General features: G+C 36.7%; 1 non-coding gene and 1 pseudogene across 2 annotated transcripts; one reads left to right on the forward strand and one right to left on the reverse strand.

Annotated features, from left to right (window-relative positions):
* Positions 1-8,979: 8,979 nt before the first annotated feature.
* On the forward strand, positions 8,980-9,086 carry LOC147934118 (small nucleolar RNA R71). Its single transcript, XR_015573321.1, has one exon. It is a non-coding gene; the product is annotated as a small nucleolar RNA R71 (small nucleolar RNA).
* Positions 9,087-13,063: 3,977 nt separating this feature from the next.
* LOC147934119 (protein neprosin-like) lies at positions 13,064-14,973 on the reverse strand (annotated as a pseudogene). The gene is made up of 7 exons (XR_015573118.1): positions 14,797-14,973; positions 14,592-14,684; positions 14,260-14,490; positions 14,019-14,171; positions 13,826-13,879; positions 13,575-13,718; positions 13,064-13,444 (listed from the first exon to the last, which is right to left on the reverse strand). The product of XR_015573118.1 is annotated as a protein neprosin-like (transcript).
* Between the last annotated feature and the right edge of the window lie 7,170 nt (positions 14,974-22,143).

The following is a 22,143-nucleotide window of genomic DNA, read 5'->3' on the forward strand; positions in this document are numbered from 1 at the left end:
TTGTTTACGGAAATTTAGATAGGCCCTTTTGGTTCCACAAAGATATTGTTATCAGTTATAATTATGTGACCAAAGCAATTGGTCTCTCACTTCTATTTTTATCGAAAGTAAAGGTTGGCAACAGTAGAGTGAAGTTTGTTCCTTTTTTTTTTTGGGTCAACTTGAAATTTGTTCTTCATGCATGGTATTTTAATTAAGTAACCAAAAAAAAAAAATGTGGTCATGCTATTTTTGAGTCTCTTACACGACTTTGATCTAGCTATATAACCCTTATTGATACATGCATTGATATATTTATTTTTAATATTACAAAAAAGTTATTCCCATTGAGGAAATCATGCAAATGTCCGAGCTTCGTAGTTCGGAATCGGTGTTTCTTCCTGGATCTCTCTCTTTTTGGTTTTCACTTCTGCTTTCTTATCTTGTGTGTAGTGTTATAGTGTTTGTTGTTCTCCTTAGATTTTCTTCATTTCTGCTACTTGTAGTTCTGTCCAAAATTTGCGGAAATTGTATAAAAACTTAATCTTGATACGGAAAAAAAAAATCATAAGTACCCAAACTCACCACTCTTATCTCCAATGGACCTATATTAATTTGCCTTTGTTTCTGTGTCTCCTGTACTGCTGGAAACATAGTCCAAACAATACGTACATTGTCCAAAGATCAGGTTCGTCTTTGCATGTTATTACGTTAGTCACTACGAGTCTACGAGGAAGAATTAAGGATGGATTTCTAAACTTAACAGAACCAAGGTATTTTTAGACCGTAGAAGAACACAAATATGTGAGACTAATTAATGAATATTTTTGGTACTTTAAAAATATATATATTTTTTGGGTACTTTAGATTTACCATACGTTATGTTCATACATGAAAATCATTATCACTAGCTAGACAAGAATTACTATTCTCATCGTCAATATCAATATTACTCAACATTACTCAAATAATTACCATTCTCTACTTGTTCACCAAAAAAAAGAAATGTCAAAATCTGAACGAAGTGGACAAATAACTCTCTCTCGAAACATGGTCCGAGAAGAAGCTAAGAGGTTGATGCAGTCCGTATAGGCTAAGTAGTATCTAAAGTCACCAGTTTCCTATGTTAAATCACAGTTTTTGGACGGTGTACGTACCAGAAGGTTGGGGGAGTATTTGATGATTTTGAAATTGCATAATTTTTTTAGTTAGCTCTAAGTTTTGAACGGTGTACGTACCCGTTACCTAGTCTAAATTATCTTGGAAATCAGAGAGTTGGGAGTGTTTGATGGGAGAAGAATGAAGATTATACATCCGTAGCTAGAGAAGACTAAATGAAAAAAAAACAACTTTTATTTTGTTTTTGAAGCTTCAACAAAGAGAAGAAAGTAACATGAAATATTTAGACCCCACCCTCATAGACAATCCGGACATTATATAAAAAAAGTTGGGCATTGATAGCAAATTATAACAGTATGGAATTTGTAAATGCTATATATTAAGATGGTACTCGAAATTTGGCAATATACCATGAAGGACTACCCAAAGAATCATAACATTTTTGGTTTACATACTTTGACCGTATTTAAATTAGTCAAACTGTTATTGAATGTGTAAACCGAAATTTGCAAATTTTTCTTCTTCTCGAAATGACGTTGTTTGGAAATATTTAAAAGGTATTTAGATACTCCTAGGGTTTGAAGATAAAACATAATACCTAGTTAGAGAGAGAGAGAAATGTGATCTTAATGGATAGAAGACGGTAGGTGGAGTTTCTAAAAAATTCATAATTAAGAAGCAAGCAAGATCAAATCCGATTCTAAATCAAGACGCAGTTCTATACTCCATTTTCCTTGAAGAAACTGGTTTAGATGCAAGAATAAGGAATATCTATAGTGAAGCAGAGGTTTGAAAATATAGAACATAATACACAAGATTTTGTTTTTTTCTTGCAAAGCTTGTGTATGGTCACATCCTTATTGTGATTCGATCAAAGTGTTACCTACTGTTCGAATTCTCGACTATCAACATCCTATTGCCTAACACCTAGTTGTGGTTGTAAGGATAGTCAAAATGCCTACAAACAAGAAGCGGTTTCATTAGGCGACGATACTGGTCATCAAGTGCTTAAGGATGCAAATCACTGTTAGCAGGTAAGTGATTCCCCTAACTCAGCGACTGATGTGATACATATGTCTGTTTTTGACTTAGTTGATCACTCAAGCTTGGGGAGAATGATTCTGTTATGATATCATTTTAATAAACGCCTAATGATAAGGTGTTCTGTACTTATGGGGGAGAATCCTTGTAGCTACTTGATTTAGGGGGAGAATCATTGTTTATGGGGGAGACTTAATGGATTAATTGGTTTATCTTAGGTTGATAGTGGTTATTGATCTTAGGTTGTTAATGATTAAGAATATATCAATTGATTAAGTCTTATTAAAGAACTATAAAAAACATAGTTTCCGCTGCAGCCCACTGGGGTTTCTGATTTTTAGGTTCTTAATCATAGTTCTGTTTGAACAAGCTGTTTATTGATCTTACTAGATAATGATTGTTGTTTTGTCTAGTTGTTGCTTGTCATGTTTTTGGCTTGTGTTTGTTGGAGTGTCTTTTCAGGTTGAACCAGATAGATGCTTGAGTATCAAACTCCGTCAAAAAGGGAGAGATTTTAGAAGCAGATTCTGGAACAGCTCTCTGTGAGGAACAAGTCGGTGTGCCGAACAGAGCGTTGTGCCGATCAGGAAGCTGCATCAGATCACATACGCCTGTTTTAAGCTGCATCAGATCACAGATGCTTGAGTTGCTATCATGGATGCGTGAGCTGACGTGGCATGGCATGAGTAGATGTGATGATGTGCCGAGGAAGGTTGCTGACTTGGCATTGAAGATAGATACAAAATTGGGCGTGGAGATATGAAGAATATTCTCAACAACAAATAAAGAAATGATAAGCTTGAGCAACCAACAGTTTCCTAATCCCTTGATACTTGGAGATTCACCTTCAAGGGTTTCTCAAGTCGTGTATAAATATTCTAGGACTTGGCCATAAGCTGTTTGAGCACTCTAGAATATTGATATGTTTGTTAACTTCGAAACCACAAAAATAAGGCGTAGAAGGTGTGTTCCCATTTCTCTGTGTCGTTAATGAGGTAGGTGATTAAGTGAAACTGACTTTTTTTGTGGTGTGGTGAATGAATGATGTATGGAATGATGATGTATGGAATGAATAGAAGTCAGAGTGTTTCAATATCCCTTATGCAGTTGCAGTATAAGAGGTGTCAATCCTATCTGAGTGATTGTGAACAATTAAGATGTGCATATGAGTCTAAGTCAAGCCAATTGTAAAGATTGTTTGTCATTAACAATCCTATAATGAGATATGAAATGCAGAAAGTAAAAACAACTAGAACAAGATACTAAATACAAACAGAACAGACAAATTAAAGCTATAATGAAACTAGAACAGAAGTAGACACTATGCTGATGAACTAATGCAAGACAAGTAATGAACAGAAAACTAAGTGAATGCAATGGAAATGAAACAGGAATGAAACAAGACAATCACAAATCATAAACACAAGTTCTGGGGATGAACTCGAGCAGCACTCGACCGAGTGTAGGTCGAGTACAGGGTCGAGCTAGACTAAACGTGAAAACAGAGCAACACAAGAAAAACAGAGCAATGCAAAAACGAATCAAACAACAAGCAAGCAATGATATTTAGACTAAGATATTAATAAACAAAGAAGGCCTTGAGGAGGGATTCATGGGCTGAGCTAATCATTGTGGTTATCTAACTTGGTCAACAAATCTCAAGCAACCTTTGAGCTGATCTCTAGACATACTATTCTAAGACATGTTTAATCCACTCTCATGGCAAGAAACAATCAAACCTATGCATTTCTAGACTTGTTCTCATAAAGTAAAGAATCTACACAAGCAGGCATTAAGCAATACATCTCAAACCAAACAAGACTTCTAATCTCTTAGCAAGCCTAATGGTAAGCTCTAGATCTAGCCTTATCTATGCTCCTTAGACATTGGTGTGATGCTAAGATGCTTGAAATCAAACCCTACCTTCTCAGATATAGGATCAGCATTAAGAACATCTAGCCTAGAAGAGATCTACAACAATCAAGCCTGACCAAATCAAATAAACCACAAGATCAACCCAGCCTAACCCATCCTCAAGGTCCTAAGCAAACTACTCACAAGAACACATGGTGAAATATGTCAAAAACCCAGAAAATATTGAAACTTGCATCATTAGAAAGATGAAACAGAGATCTACAATATTGATGAAGAAATAAAACTCGAAATCTTAATATTTTGAAAGTTATGAAACAAACAAAATACAAGAATCTAGTCTTTCTTTCTTAAACAAGTACAAAATCTAAAAATAAAAGAAAGTGCAAAAGGAATAAATCTAAAAAAGGTAAAAACTAGGTTTTAGACTCTCTAAAAAGCTGGACTCTTTGGTGGCTGCAGGTACAAGGGCCTTATATAGGAGGTGAGGTGGAAGCCCTAAAAATACAAAAAGTCAAAGCAGTCAACGGCTCGGTCAACTCGACCAGTGCTCGGTCGAGTGGCTGGTCGAGCTGGCTTCTCTCATGCATTCTCCACTCGGTCGAGTCCTTCTCAGCACACGGTCGAGTGGTGGTCGAGTGTGCGGTCGAGTTGGACTCTGGACCTTGATTCTACAGCCTTAACTCTCTTGTTTTCTCCTCAGGATTGCTTCACTTCTCCTCAGCATTGCTTCCATGCTCCTTAAACTCCAAAATCACCTGTTTATGCATGACAAGATGCAAATGCAATGCAACTATACTCTAATGCATGATTAGTCCTAAAGCTACACAATAATGGCCTAAATTGATAGCAAAAGATGCAAAAGTTGTGAATAAACTAAGGGAAAACAAGGTAAAATATATGAACATCAACACCCCCAAACTTAGTCTTTGCTTGCCCTCAAACAAATAATCAAGACAAAAGAAGGTAGGTGAGGTTTGAAAGTGGGATCTCAGCTCCCAAAGCTTGCAAATAGACTATCTAGAATCAATGTCCAAGTTACTAGTACTATGATGCAAGTTGAATGAGCTATACTTAAAGACTTTAGACAAGCATATCACAACCTTTGCTGATTTGAGCCTTAGACATCCACATGCATTCAAATCAACCATTTCCTTTAACATTCATTAATCAAGAACATGAATCAATTCTATGCAATGCTTAAACTCATTTGGCTTGGAAATAAAGGCTTTGAGACAATGATGGTCTCTTTTTAGAGTAAGGCTTATCAAAATCAAGGTTCTCTCATGAAAATGGATTGAGCTTTAGAAGAATGCTAAAGGTAAGAACACCTAGACACATACAAGAATAAAACCTTGTCTACCCAAAGGCTCCCAAAGTGTTTTATCCTAGCAATCTAAACCCAAATGATCCTAGTTCTACCCTTTAACTTCTTCTCTTCTTTTTTCACCCTTTTCTCTTTTGGTTTTCAAGTCTTAGGAGATGTTTCTTATTTGATCTTTCTAGTGGGATGGAGGATTCTTACTCATTTTGCTAGACTTTCCTTTTCTTTCTTTTCTTTTCTTTAATTAGAACCCTTCTCAACATTTTTTACTTCCCATCCTTTCACTAGACTTTTACTTAAACAAATTCTCCTCTTAAAGACTCTACCCTCTTTTCTTTTCTTTTACCTCTTTTCTTTTCATAACAGCCAAGTCCCAAACCCAACAAGTGAACCACCTAGTCCTATCTAGTTTGAAAAATGCAAACTAGAACTACACAAGGTTTTACTCTTGTCAGTTCAAACCTAACACTTTCTACCAAGCTCAATCCCAAAAAGACCTCACACACACTAGAATAAACATGGCTTGAAAGAAGGTTTGGTTTAGGGGTAGGAGAACTGATTCTTAATGAGGAAATCAGCTACTTGGATCAACAAAAGTGGTAAAAAGGAAGAAGATGATCCAAATATGTATATGGTATCCATGAGTTTAAAACAATGCACACATTGATAATTGAAAGTCAATATTAGGTTCTTATAAATAGGAAATGGTTTCAAATCTCAACATGCTTCAATTTAGACCAAATGCAATGTAGCAATTCAAGGCTTGGTTCAATCTTATGCTTCTAACCACTCAACTAGCATCAAAGTACTATTAACTTGGGCATTGATCCTAGTCTAGTGAATAAACAAGCTAACAAGGGAATACTCATCATAGATCCCTAATGCAAATACTATATAATCCTACATGAAACATGTTAAACAAGATCCTAATGTGCAGTGCAAACTACATGAACACTCTTTTTTTATAAAGATTTTTGTAAAAAATTTCAAATTTTTAGGGTTTTTCTATGCCTTAGATGCTATGCAAGTATTAACATGATGATGCTAAAAATTTGAAATAAGAAAACAAAACACAACATCAAATGCTATCTCAAACCCTCCCCCAAACTTAAATCACACAGTCCCTGTGTGAAAGAAATTTGATTGAGGATTCAAGAGTAAAAACAAATCACAAAACACAACATGAAATGCAATGATATCTACAAGTGAAGGTGATAGTGGTACCTTAGGGATTGTGGAAGTAGTTGTCCACATCCATTTGCATGCTGTCATAGGAGTAGTTGGGGTCTTGCTGTTGACTTGGGGGTGGAGATTGGGGCAGCTCGACGATGGGAATCGACCGGGACTCGGTCGAGTACGTGCTCGAGTGGGGGGGTCGAGCTGGACCACGAATCTTCTATTCCTCTTCTATCTGGTCTCCCTTGCTTCCCTGATCGTGAAAATACCAAAACAAAATCAAAATACCAAAAACCTTAAACAATATGTACATGGATACCTTAGGGACTTCCTCCCTAGTGAGCTTGTTTAAAGTCACTAAGTTTGACTTTTGATGTCCTTTTTAGACTTGGTTTAGATACCAAGGAGGTGATGAAATCCTCCCTGGAACCTCTTGATCAATGTGAAGTTGATCCTTGATCTCCTCACCCTTAACACACAAACCATATTTCTTCTTGATTTTGAGCCTTGGTCTTGCTTTCCTTAAGGACCTCTTGTTCAGCTTAACTTGGAGATCCTCAACCATACTAGTCAACTCTTGAACTGACCTCTTAAGCTTTTCCACAGAATCATCTTGAGAGGAGAGCTCAGCCTTTGGAGTTACTTCACCACTTAAACCTTCTTGACCTCCTTTGTCCTTGATAGTAAAAGGTTGATCATCAATGGTAGGAAGGTTGGTTGGGTTATAGATGTTAAACTTCATGGCTATATCTTTAGCAATGTTCAAGGTCACAAGACCCTCTTTGACATCAATAACTGCTCCTACAGTGGCTAGGAATGGCCTTCCAAGAATGATTGGATCTTCAGGTTCCTTGTCCATCTCCAACACCACAAAATCAGTGTGAACCCTTGCCTTCCCTATCTTGACTGGGACATTCTCCAACCTTCCAACTATCTCCTTGTTTGACCCATCAGCTAGACATATATGAAGGTTGGTGGACTTGAAATCAGTTCTCCCAAGCTTTTGTGCTATGGAGTATGGCATCACGCTTGTTGAAGCTCCCAAATCACAAAGGCATTGGTTGTAGTGAAGATAGCTAATTGTGCAAGGCAGATAGAATGGTCCTGGATCCTTAAGCTTGATTGGAATGATAACTCCTCCATGGTCCTCAAGATCCTTCTCATCTTGAGCTCCAGCCTTCTTCTTTGACAAATCAAGCAAAAAATCTTTGTAGAGAGGATATGGATCATACTGTTCCAAGGCAGGTCCTCTCTCTTCTTCTTGGTAAGCAATGGTGATCTCTTGTATGGCCAACACTTCCTCAACCACAGCTTCTTCCTTTAAAACCCTCTCTTCTTCTTGTTGCTTAGCCATCATCTCCTTTCTCTCAATGATTTCCCTAAGCTCCTTAATCTTTTGTGCTTTGAAACGTCCTGGGAATGGAAGAGGTGGCTTGTAAGCAGGAGGAATGTACTTAGCAGGCTTGACAGCTTCTGAGTCTGCAACTCGATCGACCACTCGAGCATGCACTCGGTCGAGTGGCTGTTCAAGTACTTGGTCGAGTGCAATAGCGGACTCCAGTTGCTTTGCACAAACGTCACTTGGGGCTTCAGTAACTAATGAATTCCCCCAAACTTGGACTTCATTGTCCTCAGTGACTTCCTCATCAGAGATATGAATAGCTTTTGCAGTGAACTCCCTTGGATTTTGAACAGCTTTTCCAGGGAGTTGGTTGGGTTTAGGAGCTGAAGTAGAGGCAATGTTGCTCTCCATATACTTCACTCTGGAGTTGAGACCTTCAAACTTCATGTTCAGATCATTGTACTGTGATGTGAGCCTTTGATTCAACTCAGCAAACTGTTTGGCTTCCTCAATCTTACCTTGTGTTTGCCCAATCAACAATTGTTGCATCATTGCTCTTAAGTCTTGTTCTTGGCCTTGGTTAGTCTGAAACCCTGGTGGGGGACACAAATGGGGCTGGAACACTTGGTGTTGTTGTTTGGGGATGTAGTTTTGTTGCTGTTGAGGTTGTTGAGGTGGATAGACTTGGTCTTGAGGGTTGGCCACATTGGTGCTCCTATAAGAGAGATTGTTGTTTTTGAAACCTCCTTGGTTGTAGCCTTTGAATCCTCCCTGGTTTTGCATGTAGCACAACTCATCAAATTCAGGCTCCCCCTCTTGAACTGGAGCTTCTTCTTCACCAATTAAGTGAATGGACTTGGACTGGCTTAGGAGTATCTTGTCAAGCTTCTCATTGACCATCTTCAAATCCTTCTTATACTTGTCCTCTTGATCAGTTGAGGAACCCCTTATGGTCCTATCATAGTCCTCATTATAATTGCCATCAGATTGAGCAAGATTCTCAACTAATTCCCATCCTTCTTCCACATTCTTGTTGAGGAAGTTTCCATTAGAGGCTGTATCAAGAAGCATTCTTATCTTGGGAAGCACTCCTCTATACAAGGTGCTTAGAAGTGACTCATTGCTGAAGCCATGGTGAGGACACTGAGTCTGGAATCCTTTAAACCTCTCCCAAGCTTCACAAAAGCTCTCATTATTCCTTTGAGCAAACCCAGAAATTTCATTCCTCAACCTAGCAGTCCTTGCATTGGAGAAGAACTTTGCCAGAAAAGCTTTCTTGCATGCATCCCATGTGGTGATAGCTCCAGTAGGAAGAGTCTTCTCCCAAAGGTGAGCTTTGTCTCCAAGAGAAAATGGGAAAAGCCTTAATTTGAATCCATCTTCACTCACTCCATTGATCTTTGTGAGTCCACATATTCTGTCAAACTCATCAAGGTGATCTAGTGGATCCTCCATTGGCAACCCATGAAATTTGTTGGCTTGTATCATTGAGATCAATCCACTCTTGATCTCAAAGTTATTGTTTGCTACTGAAGGTGGCACAATTCCAGCCCTTTGGTTGTGGGTATTGGGTGCATCTCCTGCACCAATGTGCCTTGGTCTCTGCTCATGGATAGCTGGTTGCTCCATGATGTCTTGACCTTGTTGTTGGTGAACTACTCTTCCTTGCTTATGTCTCAAACCATTTTGTAGCATGTGGATGTTGTCAATAGGCTGTTGAAGACTATCTTTGCCTTTTGACCTTGTGTGCATCAACAAACTCTACTACAGACTCGAACAGGTACACGGTCGAGCGCAGGCTCGAGTGGGTGGTCGAGTCGACTGGAAAGTAATGGCTAATTGGATCCGGCTTCTGGCTCGATCATGTGCTCGATCACAGCTCGGTCGAGTGGTGGTCGAGTGGGTACCTGAAACACAAAACAGCCAAGCAAAGGAAGATTCGAGTTCAGTAACTTCACAAGTGTGTAAACGAACTTAATCTTAGACTAATAATGATCCTAAATGTCACAAAACACACTCAAATGGGCAACGACGCCAAATTGAAACTAACTTTTTTTATGGTGTGGTGAATGAATGATGTATGGAATGATGATGTATGGAATGAATAGAAGTCAGGGTGTTTCAATTCCCCTTATGCAGTTGCAGTATAAGAGGTGTCAATCCTATCTGAGTGATTGTGAACAATTAAGATGTGCATATGAGTCTAAGTCAAGCCAATTGTAAAGATTGTTTGTCACTAACAATCCTATAATGAGATATGAAATGCAGAAAGTAAAAACAACTAGAACAAGATAATAAATGCAAACATAACAGACAAATTAAAGCTATAATGAAACTAGAACAGAAGTAGACACTATGCTGATGAACTAATGCAAGACAAGTAATGAACAGGAAACTACGTGAATGCAATGGAAATGAAACAGGAATGAAACAAGACAATCACAAATCAAAAACACAAGTTCTGGGGATGAACTCGAGCAGCACTCGACCGAGTGTAGGTCGAGTACGTGGTCGAGCTAGACTTAAACGTGAAAACAGAGCAACACAAGAAAAACAGAGCAATGCTAAAACTAATCAAACAACAAGCAAGCAATGATATTTAGACTAAGATTTCAATAAACAAAGAAGGCCTTGAGGAGGGATTCATGGGCTGAGCTAATCATTGTGGTTATCTAACTTGGTCAACAAATCTCAAGCAAACTTTGAGCTGATCTCTAGACATACTATTCTAAGACATGTTTAATCCACTCTCATGGCAAGAAACAATCAAACATATGCATTTCTAGACTTGTTCTCACAAAGTAAAGAATCTACACAAGCAGGCATTAAGCAATACTTCTCAAACCAAACAAGACTTCTAATCTCTTAGCAAGCCTAATGGTAAGCTCTAGATCTAGCCTTATCTATGCTCCTTAGACATTGGTGTGATGCTAAGATGCTTGAAATCAAACCCTACCTTCTCAGATATAGGATCAGCATTAAGATCATCTAGCCTAGAAGAGATCTACAACAATCAAGCTTGACCAAATCAAACAAACCACAAGATCAACCCAGCCTAACCCATCCTCAAGGTCTTAAGCAAACTACTCACAAGAACACATGGTGAAATATGTCAAAAACCCAGAAAATAATGAAACTTGCATCATTAGAAAGATGAAACAGAGATCTACAATGTTGATGAAGAAATAAAACTCGAAATCTTAATATTTTGAAAGTTATGAAACAAACAAAATACAAGAATCTAGTCTTTCTTTCTTAAACAAGTACAAAATCTAAAATAAAAGAAAGTGCAAAAGGAATAAAATCTAAAAAAGGTAAAAACTAGGTTTTAGACTCTCTAAAAAGCTGGACTCTTTGGTGGCTGCAGGTACAAGGGCCTTATATAGGAGGTGAGGTGGAAGCCCTAAAAATACAAAAAGTCAAAGCAGTCAACGGCTCGGTCAACTCGACCAATGCTCGGTCGAGTGGCTGGTCGAGCTGGCTTCTCTCGTGCATTCTCCACTCGGTCGAGTCCTTCTCAGCACACGGTCGAGTGGTGGTCGAGTGTGCGGTCGAGTTGGACTCCGGACCTTGATTCTACAGCCTTAACTCTCTTGTTTTCTCCTCAGGATTGCTTCACTTCTCCTCAGCATTGCTTCCATGCTCCTTAAGCTCCAAAATCACCTGTTTATGCATGAAAAGATGCAAATGCAATGCAACTATTCTCTAATGCATGATTAGTCCTAAAGCTACACAATAATGTCCTAAATGGATAGCAAAAGATGCAAAAGTTGTGAATAAACTAAGGGAAAACAAGGTAAAATATATGAACATCATTAAGCTTGCAGAGAATTGTTCTCATTCTCTTAGTTCTACAATTGTGTGTGTTTAGATAGAAAAGAGAGATAAACAATTTGCATACTCGAAACTCTAAACTCTCAAGACACCAAAAATTACCCATATACGTAGATCATAACTTGTTTGATAAAAATGCCCTTCAAGAAGACATATATTCATGAGATTTTAGTCAAGAATGCCACTTTTGAAACAAAACTTATTGAAAATGCAATTTTTTTCTTTTCTTTTCGATTATGCAACTTTCCATTATTATGCCACATAGCTAAAAGACGGAAATAACCCTTTAGTAAATAACTTTCCATTAGACCAAATCCGTCCAGTCAGGTTTAGTCCATCCCTAATTTCTCCATCGACCTCTCGAATTGATCAGATCTGCTTGGTTGGACTTTACATGTCCATTATTTTCCAAAAGTTATCAAAATAACTTGTCTACCCTAAAAATCTGCTAAGACATATACTGAACTTGTTGTTCTTTGGGTGGACCAGATTCAATTTCTCGATAGGTTTTTTATGTCCACTCCCAATTTTGTTTGCACAATAGGTCTGCAGATACAGTGGATCAGATCAAACATCAAAATTCTATGTGTCCAAATTTTGTCCGTTGGCGCTTTTTGTCCACTGCATGTCTTTTGACCACACATACATTGAAAATAATGTGGCTCTGGTGGACCAGATCCGACAACCAAGGTATTTATCGTCCCCAAAACTTTCTTTTATTTAGTGGACCATATCAGCTTCAGAAGAACTCAAGGATGGCCAAGATTTGTTAGTAAAATGGAAAATTTTGGTTTACCAGTTCTCTAGTCCAACAGATCTGGTCCATCGAGAGACAAAAAAAGTCTTGTCCACCGGACTGTGGATCTGGTCCACTGGAGATGCATCAAATGTGTTTTTCGAATCGTAAATTTTGGACAGGTGAATTATATAGAGGTTTAAAATGAGAGAGGTAGAAATTTGGAGAGAGGGAGAGAGAGTTGGATATGTGGAGAGATAGAGGTTTGGAGAAAAAGAATGAAGTTTTCGAGGTTTTGAGAAAAACAAAAATGTTAATTAGAGAGAAATGAGAGAAGAAGAGAGAAACAAATGAAAACTTTAGTTAAGGACAATTTTTTCATTTTAGGTTAGTCAAAAATGGTTCCTATGGCATTTTAGAAAATGCTATAAAAAAAGTGGCATTACTCACAATGAATTGCATTGTACATGACATAAATCATAAATTTCTCTATTTTCATTTGATTTGCAAAAGATTACTTGATTAATTTGGTCTATGTAGATGTCATTAGCTAGGTCTTGTGCATGTATATATATATAGTCATTAGAAAAGCATGTTTAAAATGTAACTTGTAGAAGGCCGTATTTTTATTGTAAAATTAAGTCAATGTAATTTTAACTTTCATAATATAAAGATCTAATCATTTTCAAACATTTCCTGGACCACCATAAAAGATTATATGACCACCACGATGTTTAGGATTTCGAGTGTCATCCGAAAAGTCTTCGAGATCCATCACATTGCGGTCTATGTTATAATCACGGTCGAGTACAGATATATTTTGGATATATGCATCGTAACGTACTGCCTCAACAGGAAAATATCCGTATCCCATTTGAGGACTGGGCAAAATTGCGCTGTACACTTCTCCACCCCACTCGACCAAATTTCCGAAGCTTTGATCAAACCTATGCCACGGCCAAAGTCCAATTTCTACAGCATTATTACCAAATTGAAACCACGAATTTTCATATTTTTTGTCCTGTTACCAGAAAATAATAGGTTATTTTTGACATTACAATGATGTTTATCAAACTTTCGAATGGTTAGTCGCACTCCGAAGAAATTAGAAGAAAGGCAAAAAAATGCTCAGTACTAAGAAAGAGGAAAACCATGCCTAGACGGAAGCTTCCATAATAACTCGTATTAGCACCACGAATAGACACTGGCTTCAATGCCATACCAAGTGGAAAGTCTCGACGAAGGACTAACACCCCAGTGTTGCAGTTGCTATTGTAACAAGATTTTCCATTTGCCTATCCCATGATTATATATTATTATAATTAGTCAAATTATTTCATACATATATCCAAAAAAACAAAATGATAAATTTGAAAGAGAATTTTTTCATTGAATGATTTACATATGTATAGACGCAAGTCCGAGGTTGGTGGTCCTTGTACAATACTGGATTAACCTGAATTAGTGAATAATATTTGTGTTATTTGAAATTATATTAAACAATATACAATTCATGATTATAAATTTATAAAATAAATAAGTAAAATTGAGCTCAGTAGTTCAGTGCAAAATAAATAAACTAAGTCTTGACTTACAGTCAAACCGGCTTGGATCAAATCCCTTCCGATCTGAACGTGAATTCGAGTAGCACTGTATTGGGTCGGCTGAACCTTAGGCTCGGTTATACAAAGTTCCATTGTTGCTCCACGGAACCTCCTACCTATGTTCTTCGTCCGAGCTACGGCAAACTAATCCCAACCAAGAATAGGATCATTATAAATATATCAAAAGGTTATATGATATTCTTGTCTTTTTTAATTAAAATAATCAACTTACATGATGTTGGTCAAAATGAAGAGGACTATTAGGATCATAACTAGTCGTGTTCCAAGAGCCACGGGGTTTATGATTATCGCCATATGAGTCTAATCTCAAAATATCCTCTTTGGTGACTCTTTGGATAGGGACCGTACCAACAGGACAACCCACACCATTCTCCCATAAATAACCAAATACCGCATCGTTTGTATTTTGTTTTCTCATAATTTCTTTCTATATTGGACGCATCTAAGACATATCGAACACGGCAAACATATTAGTGTTTCTTTTTGTGTTTCCATTTCAGAAGAATTAATATAAGAATATTTATAGCGCTTATCCGAAATTACCGTGTAATGGTATTTATGAATTTTCATAGAAGGGTGATCAAATGCAGGTTGCTTAAAGAAATCCACACACCCATAGCTTTCTCCATCTGTAGTCTATTTTATACAGCCATATATATATATAGTGATTAACATATATGACTTAATCGTATAGAATATATATAGAGCTAGGGAACAAAAGCAAGATTGTAAAGATATATAGAAAAACCTTGATGATCTTGACAGTGGGTTTGTTCATAGCTTTTAGTTTCTTCTCAATTTCTGAATCTTCAAATTTCGAAAATATTTTGGCTTCCAGGAAACCATTGTTATGATTTATAATTATGTGACCAAAGATGCAACACAATAAGAACATTCGTATCACAGGACCTATCATTCCCATTTTTATTAACTTTTAGAGAGAATGAAAGAGAGAGAAATAAATATGAAATAATTTATAAGGAAGATAGACAAGGGATTAAATATGAAACAAAAGATCTTGTTCTTACAAATTCCAGACCAATATTTTTGACATATATTAATATATTAATGACATAATAAAATATTATTCAACATTCAACAAATATTATTCAGTTGACATATAATGAAATGAATTCAACAGTCAACATATCAACATATAATACAATTAATAAAGACTTACATGTTAATATACATATTTGTTTTGGCAACCACACTTTAACTAAAATAAAACTCCATGATAATTGGTAGCCTAAGACAGAGGTAAAAAGTTTACAAAAACCACTTCTAAAAGAAACGACGTCGATGAACATGCTAAGCATTCCACTTTTACATTACGAGAATGAGAAATTTTAGATAACGAGAGAGAGGGAAAGGAAAAACAGAGCAAAACAAAAACGTCAAAGAGGCTATTATAGCAACTAACTCCGCACAAACTAACTGAAATGCTTGACAAGCAATCGTTCTTGCAAGGATATTATACAACATATTTTAATTATTTTTTGAGAAATTTGTCCCCTATGTAATATTTGATAATATCGAGAGAGGGAGAAATTTTATAAAATAATTGATGTTTTTTTTTTTTTTTTTTTTTTGACTAAAAACAGCTTTTCCATACCTCAAACTCTATAGGTATATTCGATTCATAACTTACCTGATATGTTCAAATTAAATCCTAGAGGTACTCTCTCAAATTAAGAGATAACTGTAATATTTAGCGTTCGAATTCCACAAGCACTCAAGTCTATACAATAAATTATAGAGTTTTATAATTAAACTAAACAAGTTGATTTAAATAAAGAAAAGCAATGCAAAATATTAAATAAAAGCTGTGAAAATTCAAGGACCAAAAATCTAGGTCCAGGGAATTATTCAGATAATTATGGAATATTAAATTAATCTATAAATTAGGATTCAAACAATTAAAGATCAGATCTAGAAATCTAAACTCTTTTGTAAAATAAATCAGTTCTCTCTGCAAATATTATCTAAATTTAAAACTAGAAAATCCAAATCTCTTTGTAAAATTGTAGGTTAAAAATCAACTTTAAGAAAAGATTTAGATAAGTTCACAAAATTACTAAATCAAATCTCTTTGCAGAAAGTAATTTAGCCCATCAAAATGTTTTATCAGGAAAATCAATTATATTGTCATATCAATTTATTTTCCTAGGATATTAATTCTAGATGGCCAATCAATGATTAATATGAAGAACAAACTATGATGAAGATCTAGAAAGATAATGAATCCTAAATAAACAGATCTAATAAACCATAAAAACCCTGAACCTAACAAGCAAACTACTCAGACATATTCAATGATGAACAAAACATAATTCTGAATAATAAGCAATTGAAATTAAAAGAGTAAAGAGGGAGTTTATGAATTCTTCTCTCAAAGCAGTTCAGATCTCTCTCTCCCAAAAGCTTTCAAAATCTCACAGGGTTGCAGAAAATAAAACTTAAGGGTTTCTAAAACCCAAAAATACTATATATATGTCCTAAAACACGTCAGCGACTAGTCTTGCAATTATGGAAAACTTCGGGCAACTTTTGTAAATCTTCCAAAACTTGAGTCTTGAGTCGGGTAAAAAGGGTGTCGACCGACACTAAGGGTGGTGTCGATCGACACCATCACTATGATACGACTCCAAGTTGATTTCCTTTGGTTAAATGCTCCAAAATCATCCAAATTGTTCCACTTTGCTCCTTTTGTGCCAAAATCCTACAAAACCTGTTAAGACTCTAAAACATCCTAGAAAACAAATCAAAAAGACTCAAAAAGTACAATTATACCGTAAAAACCATGATATATCAATAGCTATGTGCAAATCAACACCTTCACTAAGCAATTAAATATGAAACTAGGATCGGACACGCGCTACAGCGCAGGGAAAATTCATGAATACATACGATTTATAACAGATTGGAGTTTTATGTTAAATTCTTAGTTCAATATAGTGCATTCAATTATATATATATATATATAACAGTGGATGATATATTTATATATATATATAACAATGGATGATATATTTATACAATGAATTTGGATAAAAACAATAGAAGGGAAAAAGTAAATTGTAATAAAATGAGTTTTGATACACTAAAAGAGGGTTGAAAATGCAGAAACTCATTTTCTTTTTAAGGTAATACCATGATCATTCAAACCATAATCCATATGCTTAGCAAATAAATCCAAATCGAACTACCATGTACTTCTCCGTTGACATTCATAGCATCCCAAATTCAAACCAAATTCCACTACTTCTTCTATTAAGCCTTCATCGATGGGACTCATCAATCTGATCAATGTCAAGAACCTTCTAGACTCATTCTCGTACTATACCATAACAAGCAAGATATAATTTTTACAACATGTGGTACTTTTTCTCTCCTCTAGACTTATTCTATTCTTATCTTCCTTTGAGCTTTGCTGATTTTTTTTTTCTTACTGACTTCTTTTTTTTTTCTTTGATTCAAAGGCATAGGCGAATAATGGGGTCATCGGTAATTTACCTACCCCTCGCTTCCAGACTTTGTGTGATCATTTGACTCAAGAATAGAATAATGAGGTCACAAGTAATTTACCTACCTCTCCAAACTGATCAAAATCATCTCATCTTTTATTCTCTTTTTTTTTAACAAAGCTCTCTGGAATAATCTCTTCAACTTGAATAAGGGAGAGGAGTACCATTTTCTTTTGAAATCTTACTTGTCAGGTATGAACAAGGAGTCGAGCTCTATGAACATCAATCTCCTTGATAAGTTAAAAAAAAAAGTACAGAAATTACCTCAGACTTTTATGAATTCTGTTGGAAACTTGGATGTCTCTGGTTTACTGGTCAGCATTTATAAACCAAGTCAATACACTAAAAAGAAAATTCATAGTTTCCAACAAAATTTTGAAAATTTTGACTCAATAAAAACAAAATACGGTTTTGACACACTAAAAACAAAAACTATGTTAGTAGTTAGTACTAACCTCCCCCATACTTAAATAACATTGTCCCCAGTGTTTTCAAGTAATAGGAAAGCTAAAAGAAACAAAAATGTATGGAAATTGTAATGAAAAGATGAACTGATTCTCGGGTTACCCAGCGGTGTCGACAGACACCATTTCAGCGTCGATCGACACTCATCATGAATGGTGGTTTTTGGCCGTAACTCCTTGTTAGTTGCAGTTAGTTGTGTTGATGTGTTGTTGGATCAATCTTTGGATAATTATTCTGTTAAGAGACACTCAAACACAAGTTAAAAGTAACATGATAGATAAATAGTTCATAATTTCAAACAAATTTCAAACAAAAACTGACTCAATGCAAAAAGAAAAAATTACGCAAAAGGAAAAGAAAAAACTAGAAGTGGGTTGCCTCCCACTAAGCGCTTGTTTTCAGTCATTGGCTTGACTGTGTTGAAGCTCAGGCATCCGGCGGATCAGAACGTGGTAGTGAATGCCTCTGAGAAAATGTCCTCTTCATCCAAGGTGGGGTATAAGCTTCAGGTGCATGAGGTCTGCCAAGGATGTGAGGAAAAAGACCAGGACAAGATTTAGGGACGGTTTTGCTTCTTATATGTCCTTAGCCTTACCTGAGGTCTCTGGAGGGTGGAGTGGGGAGGTTTCTGTTTGGGAACAGTTTTCTGACTTTGAGCATCAGTTGTGGACAAGTTCAGGCTCGGATCTGGAGGGGTGTCGACCGACACTGATGGTGTGTCGATCGACACTGAGCCTGATGCTCGTGTTGCAAAACCTTCTTAACAGAAAAAGTATGTCCATCAATAGTAGGAATTCTCCTCAGCTTATCGATCTCAAAGTTCATACTTAAACCCTCCACATTCAGTGCTATGTTTCCCTTCTGCACATATATGATGGCACCAGCTGTAGCTAAGAAAGATCTTCCTAAGATGAGAGGATCTTTAGGCTCAGTATCATACTTTAGCACCACAAAGTCAGTGGGAATCATGAAGTTTCCAACCTTAATTGGAATATCCTCTAAAACACCTTCAGGGACTCTTCAGGATCGATCAGCCAAAATAAGAGAAATCTGGGTTGGCTTAAACTCTGTCATCCCAAGTCTCACAGCAACAGAATGTGGCATCAATTGATACTAGAGCCTAGATCGCAAAGTGAGTGAGGAAACCGTCTTGTGGAGATAGAACAATCTAACACAAAACTTCTAGGATCTGGTAGCTTTTCTGCAGTCATACACTGAATTACTGCCCTCACTTCCTTAGAAACAACCACTTTTTCTTTCCTCTCTTTCTTCCTTTGAGCAGGCTGCTTCAACAAAATTTCACTGACATCTTTGGTAAGTAGTGATCCTTCCTTAGGACTCAAACCATTGGATACCATTCTCTTCACATAGCGCTTAAGTGGTGGTGAAAACTTGACTGCATCAACTAAAGGCATCTCTATCATCACCTTATCCATCATAGCCTTGCATATAGCATCCTCAAGCTCCTGCTTGGACCTTCTTGGCTTAGGAAAAGGGACTTTAGGCCTGTACACCCTCTCAAGAGCTGCTGGATTTAGAGATATTGTAACTTCATGTTCTGTCGGAGATGAGTGTCGACCGACACCATCATCTGGTGTTGATTTGTCCATTTCGGGTTCGGCCGATTGCTCTCCCAGTTCTGCAGAAGCAATTTCACCATCATCTTCATCTCTCAATAATATGGCATTGCAAGCATGCTTGGGGTTTGACTCAGTTCTTCCAGAGAGAAATCCCTCTTGCCTCTTGACGGATCCAGCCGTCTGTGCAACCTGAATTTCCAACTTCTTGACATGAATGTTCAAAGCTTCAAATTTCCCATTAATCTTAGTGTAGACATTGTCAAGGTTTCTATTGAAAGTCACTGTCATTTACTCCTGGCCTTGCAAAAGCTGCTCAAGCATAGCTTCCATCTTACTACTTTCTGCTGTCTTTGGAGGAGGGGACTGATATGAGTTATTTCCATAAGTCCATGTGTACCCACTGCATTGTTGCTGCTTTTGATAGTCAGGCTTGGGTGTGAAACCAGAAGAATTTCCTTGAAAGTTATTGTGCTGGCTGTTTCCACTGTAAGGTCTACTACCTTGCTGATTACCAAACCGCTGACCTTGATTTCCATAGATATAGTTGACATCCTCTTCTTCATTCCCTTGCTCAGGTTCTGGCTCATGTGTTTCAACTTCAGCAGCAAAGTGAACTGATATCTTGCCAACCAAGAGATTGTGAACAGAATCAAGCTTTGCACTGACTGAAGCATCTCTTTCTTTCAGCATCAGCTCTCTTAGTACTGTTACTGAAGGCTAGATTCTCAATTAAATTCTCAGCTCCATCTGGATATTTTTTCTTGAAGTTGCCATGGCTTGCAGCATCTAAGGCTAGCTGATATTCCCAGTTAATTCCTCTGAAAAAGATACTCAGCAACTGCACTCTTGAAAAACCATGGTGTGGACAGTCCCTCTGATAAGCTTTGAACCTCACCCAAGCTGCCTTGAAAGCTTCATCTGGTCTTTGCTTGAAAGAGGACAGCTTGACTCTCAACTCATCAGACATAGCATCATCATAGAAGTAGTTAAGGAAAGCCACTTTAATTTTCTGCCAAGATGTCAAAGAACCGGGTGGCAACTGCTTCAACCATTGAGATGCTTCTCCTGCAAGTGAATATGGAAAGAGCTTGCACTAGATGTAATCTTCAGTCACCCCATTGGCTTTGATACTGGTTACCAGATTCTCAAAGTGTTCAATATGATCCAAAGGCTTCTCATTTGGCAGATTAGAGAAGGCACTTTGTCCAAATAGCTGGAAGTAAGCGGGCTTCAGCTCAAAGTCATTCCATTGGTAAGCGGGCTTTAGCTCAAATTCATTCTATTGAAGTCTGCAATGGTCCTGATCAAATCTCGATTTGGATCTTGTCTTCGAACCAGGTTCTGGACGTGGTTGGCAGCTCCACGTACGTCTGCAGGAGGGGGGTGTCGATCGACACCATCTACCTGCTTGTCAACGACAACAGCTTGCTCGTTGACAACAACAGCTTCAGCAATCACATTGACATCTGCATCAAGCTTTTGGCCATGCTCATTGCGCAAGTGGCCCTCTTGATCCCTCAAATCACCAGCTTCATCACGAATCAAAATGATTGTGTTAACCATCTTCAAGGATTTGGCTGCTTTTCTGTTCTCACGCTCAAGTTTTCCTAACTCTTGGTTGGAAAGCTTCACAGTAGGACCAGTCTTATTGCTCCTTGTGTTAGGCTTATTAGGCATGTACCTGAAACACACAAGAGAAAAGAAACAAAAGCGTGTAAGTTTCAAATAAAATAAAAAAATTTAGACGAAAACAAAAACTCAAATCTAATGGTAGATCAAAGAGTCCCCGACAACGGCGCCAAAATTTGATATGCTCAAATTAAACCCTAGAGCTACTCTCTCAAATTAAGAAGTCAATGTAATACTTAGGGGTCGAATTCCACAAGGACTCAAGTCTACACAATAAATTATAGATTTTTATAATTAAGCTAAACAAGTTGATTTAAATAAAGAACAACAATGCAAAATATTAAATAAAAGCTGTGAAAACTAAAGGATCAAAAAGCTAGATCTAGGGAATTTCTCAGGTAATTATGGAATATTAAATTAGGATTCAAGCAATTAAAAATCAGATCTAGAACTCTAAACTTTTTTGTAAAATAAATCAGTTCTCATTGCAAATACTATCTAAATTTAAAACCAGAAAATCCAAATCTCTTTGTAAAATTTTAGGTTAAAAATCAGCTTTAAGAAAAGATTTAGATAAGTTCACAAAATTACTAAATCAAATCTCTTTGCAGAAAGTAATTTTGCTCATCAAAAGGTTTTATCAGGAAAATCAATTATATTCTCATATCAATTTACTTTCCTAGGATATTAATTCTAAATGGCTAATCAAGGATTAATACGAAGAACAACCTATGATGAAGATCTAGAAAGATAATGAATCCTAAATAAACAAATCTAATAAACTATAAAAACCCTGTGAAAAAACTTGAACCTAACAAGCAAACTACTCAGACATATTCAATGAAGAACAAAACATAATTCTGAATAATAAGCAATTGAAATTAAAAGAGTAAA

Source organism: Camelina sativa, chromosome 11 (genome assembly GCF_030686135.1).
Source record: "Camelina sativa cultivar CO46 ecotype springtype chromosome 11, ASM3068613v1".
Taxonomy (NCBI): Eukaryota; Viridiplantae; Streptophyta; class Magnoliopsida; order Brassicales; family Brassicaceae; genus Camelina; species Camelina sativa.